This window comes from Triticum dicoccoides, chromosome 6B, assembly GCF_002162155.2.
Source record: "Triticum dicoccoides isolate Atlit2015 ecotype Zavitan chromosome 6B, WEW_v2.0, whole genome shotgun sequence".
Taxonomy (NCBI): domain Eukaryota; kingdom Viridiplantae; phylum Streptophyta; class Magnoliopsida; order Poales; family Poaceae; genus Triticum; species Triticum dicoccoides.
Window position 1 is genome coordinate 227,829,758 of NC_041391.1, and position 8,572 is coordinate 227,838,329.

Genomic DNA, 8,572 nt, shown 5'->3' on the forward strand with positions numbered 1-8,572 from the left:
GTGGAGAGAGAGCGGGGCGGCTAGGGTAGGCCGCGCCCCCCTTCCCCTTGGGTCCGAATTAGGCTAGGGAAGGGGGGCGGCGCCCCCCTTTCCTTCTCCCTCTCTCCCTCTCCTTCCTTCCCCCTCTCTTCCCTTGTTGGAAACCTACTAGGAATAGGATTCCTAGTAGGAATACTACTTGGGGCGCGCCCCATGAGGGCCGGCCGGCCTCCCCCTTGCTCCTTTATATACGGGGGCAGGGGGCACCCTAGAACACACAAGTTGATTGTTTAGTCGTGTGCGGTGCCCCCTGAGGGAGTCCTGGATTAGGGGGTATCCGGACAGCCGGACTATATACGTCGTCCAGACTATTGAAGCATGAAGATACAAGACTCAAGACTCCGTCCCGTGTCCGGATGGAACTCTCCTTGGCGTGGAAGGCAAGCTTGGCGATCCGAATGTTATATTTCCTTCCTTGTAACCGACTCCATGTAAACCCTAGCCCTCCCGGTGTCTATATAAATCGGAGAGGTTGGTCCTTAGAAGGCCGATCACAATTACAATCATACCATCATAGGCTAGCTTCTAGGGTTTAGCCTCTACGATCTCGTGGTAGGTCTACTCTTGTACTACCCATATCTTCAATATTAATCAAGCGGGAAGTAGGGTTTTACCTCCATCGAGAGGGCCCGAACCTGGGTAAACATTGTGTCCCTTGCTTCATGTTACCATCAGTCTAGACGCACAGATCGGGACCCCCTACCCGAGATCCGCCAGTTTTGACACCGACATTGGTGCTTTCATTGAGAGTTCCTCTGTGTCGTCGCTACAGGGCTCGATGGCTCCTTCAATCATCGTCAACAACATGGTTCGGGTGAGACCTTTCTCCCCGGACAGATCTTCGTGTTCGGCGGCTTCGCCCTGCGGGCCGATTCGCTTGGCCATCTGGAGCAGATCGACAGCTACGCCCCTGGCCACCAGATCAGGTTCGGAAACCTGAACTATACGGCGGACATTCACGGAGACTTGATCTTCGACGGATTCGGGCCTACGCCGGGAGCACTGGACAGCCACGACGAGCACGGCTTAGACCTGCTGTTAGACAAAGCTCGGGGTATCACCCCCGCAGTAGCCTCGGACCTAAATTCGGAGCAGGTTGCGCTGCCTAAGGACGGAGGGCTGGACCCCGCACCACAGGCCACACACTCATCGGCGGTGGAGCCGAACACGGGTCTCACCTCTGTGGTGGCCTGTGACTCCGGACCCCCGGATTCGTATCCGGATGTTGGTTCCAGTCCGCACGCTCCCGAGCCAGTCGAGCCGGGTTTGGCTCCAGTAATGGAGTTCACTGCCGCGGATATCTTCCAGCACTCGCCCTTTGGCGACATGCTGGACTCATTAAAGTCTCTCTCTTTGTCAGGAGGCTCTTGGCCGAACTATGTCCGGCTCGAGTGGGAAGCAGGAGATGAAGGAATTCATTGCCCACCCACCACCCACTTCATTGCCACGATTGATGATTTAACCGACGTACTGGACTTCGACTCCGAAGACATCGATGGTATGGACGACGATGCAGGAGAAGAACACGAACCACCGCTCACTGGGCGGTGGACAGCCACCTCTTCCTATGATATATATATGGTGGACACTCCGAAGGAAACTAATGGCGATGAGGCAACGGAGGATAATCCCTCAGGGAGAAAAGCAAAACATGGGCGTTGTCGGCGCCGCTCCAAGCCCCGCCACAGCAATATTGGCCGAGGAGACGAAAACAATCCGGAGGGCGCCAAAGAGGAATACAACCCTAGTCAGCCTGCCTTTAAGCAGTCCGGACTGGCCACGGTGGGATACTTGGAGAGGGACAACTATACGCCCCCCTCCGAGGACGAGGCAAGCCTCGGCAATGATGAATTCGGCGTGCCTGAAGATCCAGTGGAACAAGTTTGCTTCAAGCGACGACTCATGGCCACGGCAAGGAGCCTGCAAAGGAAGCAACAGCAGCTTAAAGCTGACCAAGATTTGTTGGCGGACAGATGGACCAAGGTCCTGGCCACCGAAAAATACGGACTCGACCGCCCCGACAAAGGGCACACATGGCACAACTGGCTACCCCAACCTAAGCAGGAGAACCGAAGGCACATACCCCGACGTCATCACATCACCACGGTCCAAAACAATACGAAGGACACATGAAGAGGCATCCTCAAGCCTCGGCGCAATGGTCATAAACGTCAAGCCAGGGAAGCTGGTGCTAAGTCCAGCAACTCCCAGTCCGGTCAGCGGACAAAGAAAAGCTCAGACCTATCCGGCCCGAGCCACACACTCGATCAACCATGTGAAATTCATGGTACTCCTAGAAGGACGACAAAGCATACGAATAGGGAATGCCGGATCCTCAAAACAAAGCGGCTGGTCGTGTGCCGGAAGCAATGAAGGGAGGCGTCTAGTCAAGAGACCCCCCATAGCATAAAAGTACGGCCGATCGCCCCCGATCGCATCAACCACAGCAATTCAATTGCAATACCTCTAGACATAGTAGCCCGGGGGCTCGAATACACATAAAGCCCCCGCAGGTATGAAATCGCAAATAACATCTTCTAAAAGATGCTAGGTGCAAAGGCCAAGTTTTATGGGCCCACCACTCTAACGGTTGTCCTAGGATCACCAAAAAATACCACGCCGAAGAATAATTCTTCGACTCCTTCCCCTCATACGGTAATTTACCATATCCTAACGGGATTATCCACGTCGACTAGATCTCACGTGGTAAATCCCTCAGGCCAACACCGGGTGATACAACCACACCCACGGGCAAGGCCGAACCCCGCCCTTCGAGCGGAAATGATATAACTGCCGGAGTAGCGAGTCGTGCATGCCCGTCAAAATTCCGATATGACAGCCGACTATCCGGACACCAACTAACGAGTCCGCGCTACTTCATGGTCTAACGGCTGGATTAACCAGGGTCCGATCACGAACCCTCAGACCAACCACAAGAGGACGTTCAGCTACCTTCAAGTATTTGCCTTTACAAACTACTTTGACGCAGAACAGGATTGGCGACATGGAATCGGCCAGGACACACAAGGAGCCCCCCTAAAGAAGGTAGTCCGGATTAACTTCCAATCCACCCACAGCCACCTCCCGTCCGGCCATCACAGGTTCCGCCAAAAACACCTCTTTTCATAATCATAAATCATACCAATATGCATAGACATATCACCTTACTACAATGCGTAGATTCAAATAACACTTATCGGCTTTTTCATCGACACCTTGTGTTACGCCCGATTCTGCTAGGGGCTTCACAGTACGGCAGTAAAGTCCGACCACCTTTTCGGTCGCTCGGCACCTCGAACTTATAGCACTATATGCATCAGCTCCGAATCATGTCTTGGGTCATTGGTTGGGTTTGCCCGGCTCCCTTGTTTTGGTACCTTACGTTCCGTTATATCGGCTAAGGTAGCGCGGGGAGAACTACTGCGATATTGTCCCGGATCTACCGGACGAGCACCTCAGTAGAGAAAGCCGAAAACTGACTGTCATGATATAGCGAGAGCTGGTCAGCTGTTCGAGAGGTTGTAAAATCCTTAAAGATTTATTCATAACGCCATTATAAATGCAGAGTGCGATGGATTGGTCTTCCGATCAGGCGCCAATAGAGCCCCTAGTCCGGCTTTCCGAGCACTAGGGGCTGCGCCGACCATACTCGAATTCCTATGGCTAAGTGAGAGTGGTAAAGCCCTATAGTCTGATTGCCTGGTTCGTGGTGAGGAACACCTCCTTAAAAGGACCCAGCCATGGGATAAAGAGTGTCCAGGTATGACCCGAACATCCCTGAACTTCTTTCGTGGGGGCAGAAGCCAACGACTGGCCAACTCTCAATATTTATACACATTAAACAGCCGCACAGGAAGAACAAGTGTTCAAACAAAACATGCAATAAATAACAAAAGTGCCAGTATCCCATATTACAAAGAACGTCACGAATGCCCTCAGGGAAATATAATGTCTTTCGTACATTTATCCGCCGCAAGGCGGGCTCCCTTCAGTACACCTTCATAGTACAGTTTGGGCTTGCGGTGCTCCTTACCCTCTGGCGGCCCCTCAGTCATCAGCTTCTCCGCGTCAAGCTTACCCAATGCACTTTTGCACGGGCAAACGCCATACGCGCACCCTCTATACAGACTGATCGCTTAATAGCATCAAGCCGAGGACAAGCGCCCACAATCCGCTTCACGAGTCCGAAGTAACTGCTTGGAATGGGCTCCGCGGGCCACAACCGGACAACCAAGTACTTCATGGCTAGTTCGGCCGCCTGGTGCAGTTCAACCAGCTGTTTCAGCTGATCGATAAAGGGCACCCGATAGTTCGGCGCCAAATACTGCGACCAGAAATCCCTCTCCGCAGACTTCTTCTCCTCGGTCCGGTAGAATTGAGCGGCATCTGATATGCTGCGAGGAAGGTGTGCAAACACCCCTGGAAAAATAAGAATTCAGCTTGCCGCTTGGAATTCTTCCCATTACGATGTACAAATGGCTAAGAATACAGAAGGCCTTACCAGCCGCAACTTTCCGAGCCTCCTGAATGTCCCGCACAGCACCTCGGGCTTCTTCCCGAGCATCTTCCGCAGCCTCGAGAGCTTGGGCGAGTTCGGATTCTTTCCCTACTAGGCTCTGCCCCAAGCCCTCGCTTTTCTTCACAGCCTCCTAGAGCTCTCGCTCAGCTGCGATGACCCTGGCCTCGTGTTTCTCACGAAGCGCCTGTTCGGCGGCAGCCTTCTCATTGGCATCAGCCACAACCTTCTTTAGTGCCTCGTATTCGGCACTCGCTCCTAGAGCATACAATACAAATACTTTTCACTAGGCACAATTACTCATTCATGCCAAATTCAAGACAAATGTTTTCAACATACCTTGCTTGTCTTCCAATTGCTTCTTCACACGGCCAAGTTCCTCCTCGGCCCGTGCAAGGCTCTGCTTCAGTCCGGACACTTCCGCATTATGAGCGGCCGTCCTCTCTGCAAACGCCTGTTTTCACATAAAGGGGTAAACGTCATTCACACAGGCTCCTGCAAAAGCAGAGGACTTGATCCCCTGCCCGGCTCTCTTTCTGCCGCCGGACAGTGTATCAGGGGCTACTACTCATATTATGATGATTCCTCAAAGATTTCTTAGAAAACATACCTCAAAGGCCCTTATAAGGCCATGGCAGGACTCATTCAGCCCGCTCTCGGCGGACTGAATCTTCTCAACCACCGCACCCATGAGGGTCCGATGTTCATCGACGATAGACGTGCTCTTCAACGCTGTTGATAGACCGCTGGGCAGCTCTGCTTGAACAGAGGATGCCGGCGGGGTAGGCAAGCCTCCCACCATCGAAGGTGGCTGCTCGCTTGATCCTGGAACCTTAGAGGTCCCGGGGGCCTTATCCGCTCCCGTGTGTCCGACTCCAGAGATATGTCCCCCCTGGTCCGGGTCCTTTTGAGATGACACCTCAGTGTCGCGCCTGGACTTTGGGGAAGGGGCCTCTGGAGGCGTCTCGCTCGCCAAGGCATTTGAGCCCAGCAAATCCTTCGATGAGGACTGTCCGGCGCGAGACCTCGTCGGGCTGTGCAAAATATGGCAACAGTTAAAACTGCTATACCCAAACAACCCCGGACGGATATGCGTGTTTGAATTTCGTATACTTACGACTTTTCCAGGGGCTGGGCCCTAGGATCCCACTCCGGGATGCTATTGGCAGCCATGGTGGATGCCTCTGGGAGGGAACTTTTTCCCCTCTTGGGCGATTCGGCCTCCAGGGATGAGGAGGCCGTCCTTTTCTTCCCACCCCCAGAGTGAGGCTCATCCTCCTCTGCTTCCTCCTCTTCGTCTTCAGAAGAAGGATCATCGCTGGAGTCTTCGGATTTGGCGTCCGAAGCCTCGCGATGACGGAGGCCACTCCGGGTCTTTTTGGCCTTCTTGGAGGCCTCTTTCTTGGGCGCCTCGTAAGGCGCGGGGACCAGCATCTTCGTCAGAAGAGGTCCGGCCGGCTCCTCTGGCAGCGGAGCCGGACAATGTATCCGCTCCACCTTTTTTATCCATCCCCGGGGTCGTGACAAAGCATGATTAAAATGGCTCCCTCAGGACATGTCAGCCGAAGCATAGATGGACAGAGCATAACAATAACTTACCGGGCTTGCATAATGGGATAATTGATACCCACGGTCCTCGGAAGAACCCGACCATGACTTGCCGGACTTAAAGAGCACCTTCCAGATATCCTCGTGGGAGGGATCTAGAACTCCCGAAGGGTCGGGTGCTCGGTTGGGTCGTACTCCCACAAATTGCAGGCTCGACGCTGGCAAGGGAGAACCAGGTGAACTAGCATCACCTGGACTATGTCGACGAGTTTGACGTCCTTGTCAACCACGCTCTGAAGCGCGTCTGGAGCAGCGACAACTCACCGGACGAAGACCAATTCAGGCCCTTCTTGGGCCAGGACGTGAGCTACAGTGGGGCTCCAGATCTGAACTCCGGAGCTGCAGCCCACTTTTTAACGTGTGGTTCGGTGATATAGAACCACTACTGCTGCCACTCCTTGACGGAGTCATTGAAGGCACCCTTCGGCCAAACGGCCTTGGGCATCTTGCTCACCATGGCGCCGCCGCACTCGGCGTGTTCGCCACTCACCACCTTGGGCTTCACATTGAAAATCTTCAGCCACAGGCCGAAGTGAGGTGAAATCCGGAGAAAAGCCTCGCACACGACAATGAACGTTGAGATATTGAGGAAAGAATTAGGGGAAAGATCATGAAAATTATTCCCGTAATAATACATGACTCCACAAATAAATGGGTGAAGGGGAAACCCGAGCCCGCGGACGAAATGGGGAAGGAACACGACTCTCTCGTGGGGCTCCGGAGTAGGGACGACCTGTCCCGCCGGTGGGAGACGGTGGCCGATCTTCTGGGCCAGATACCCGGCTTCCCGGAGCTTCTTGATATCCTTCTCCTGGACGGTAGAGGCCATCCATTTGCCTCCTGCTCCAGATTTGGACATCTTTGGAAAATCTCTCTTCGATGGAAAAGGAGAATGCCTGGGCGTTAGGGCTCGAACAGATGGGAATAGGTTAGCGGAAGGAGAAGGCGTGGGTAAGGAGGAAGAAACCTTATCTCTTTATAAAGACGGCAAAAGCTTTTTGCGCCTCCCCACTTGCCTGGTGGAACCCGCTCATTCCCCACTCGCCACGATTAGCGGTGCGGTTGAATTACCCATACCCGTATTGATGAGAATCCCGTAATAAGGGGACACGATCTCTGCTTTGACAAGACGTGTCAAAGAAACCGCCTCGCAATATGCGCTATGGCTGGTTGTAGGAAAACGGTTCGAATAATGACCCGACCGTAACGACACGCTGCGTTGTCTAAAACGTTGTCAGCAGATTGCATTTGTAAAATATCATTCTCTCCACGGTGGCATGTGAAGATCTTTTTGTGGATCCAGACACGGTTCAAGTGTTCGATAATTACTTTGGAGTATTCGGAGAAGGAACCCGCCCTGCAATGCCGAAGAAAAGACTATGCGCCAGACTCATCGTCATTGAAGCCTGGTTCAGGGGCTACTGAGGGAGTCCTGGATTAGGGGGTATCCGGACAACCGGCATATATACGTCGTTCGGACTATTGAAGCGTGAAGATACAAGACTCAAGACTCCGTCCAGTGTCCGGATGGAACTCTCCTTGGCGTGGAAGGCAAGCTTGGCGATCCGGATGTTATATTTCCTTCCTTGTAACTGACTCCATGTAAACCCTAGCCATCTCCGGTGTCTATATAAACCGGAGAGGTTGGTACTTAGAAGGTCGATCACAATTACAATCATACCATCATAGGCTAGCTTCTAGGGTTTAGCCTCTACGATCTCGTGGTAGATCTACTCTTGTACTACCCATATCTTCAATGTTAATCAAGCAGGAAGTAGGGCTTTACCTCCATCGAGAGGGCCCGAAGCTGGGTGAACATTGTGTCCCTTGCTTCCTGTTACCATCAGCTTAGACGCACAGATTGGGACCCCCTACCCGAGATCCGCCGGTTTTGACACCGACACCCCCCTCCATAGATTTCCACCTCGATCATATCATTGTAGTGCTTAGGTGAAGCCCTGCATCGGTAAATTCATCATCACTGTCATCACACCATCGTGCTGACGAAACTCTCCCTCGACCTCAGCTGGATCTAGAGTTCGTGGGACGTCACCGAGCTGAACGTGTGCAGATCGCGGAGGTGTCGTATCTTCAGTGCTAGGATCGGTCGGATCATGAAGACGTACGACTAAATCAGCCGCGTTGTCATAACGCTTCCGCTTTCGGTCTATAAGGGTACGTAGACAACACTCTCCCCTCTCGTTGCTATGCATTTCCTAGATAGATCTTGCATGTTCGTAGGAATTTTTTTGAAATTACTGCGTTCCCAAACAGTGGCATCTGAGCCAGGTCTATGCGTAGATGTTATATGCACGAGTAGAACATAAAGAGTTGTGGGTGATGAGGGAGTCCTGGATTAGGGGGTCCTCCAACAGCTGGACTATGTACTTTGGCCAAACTGTTGGACTA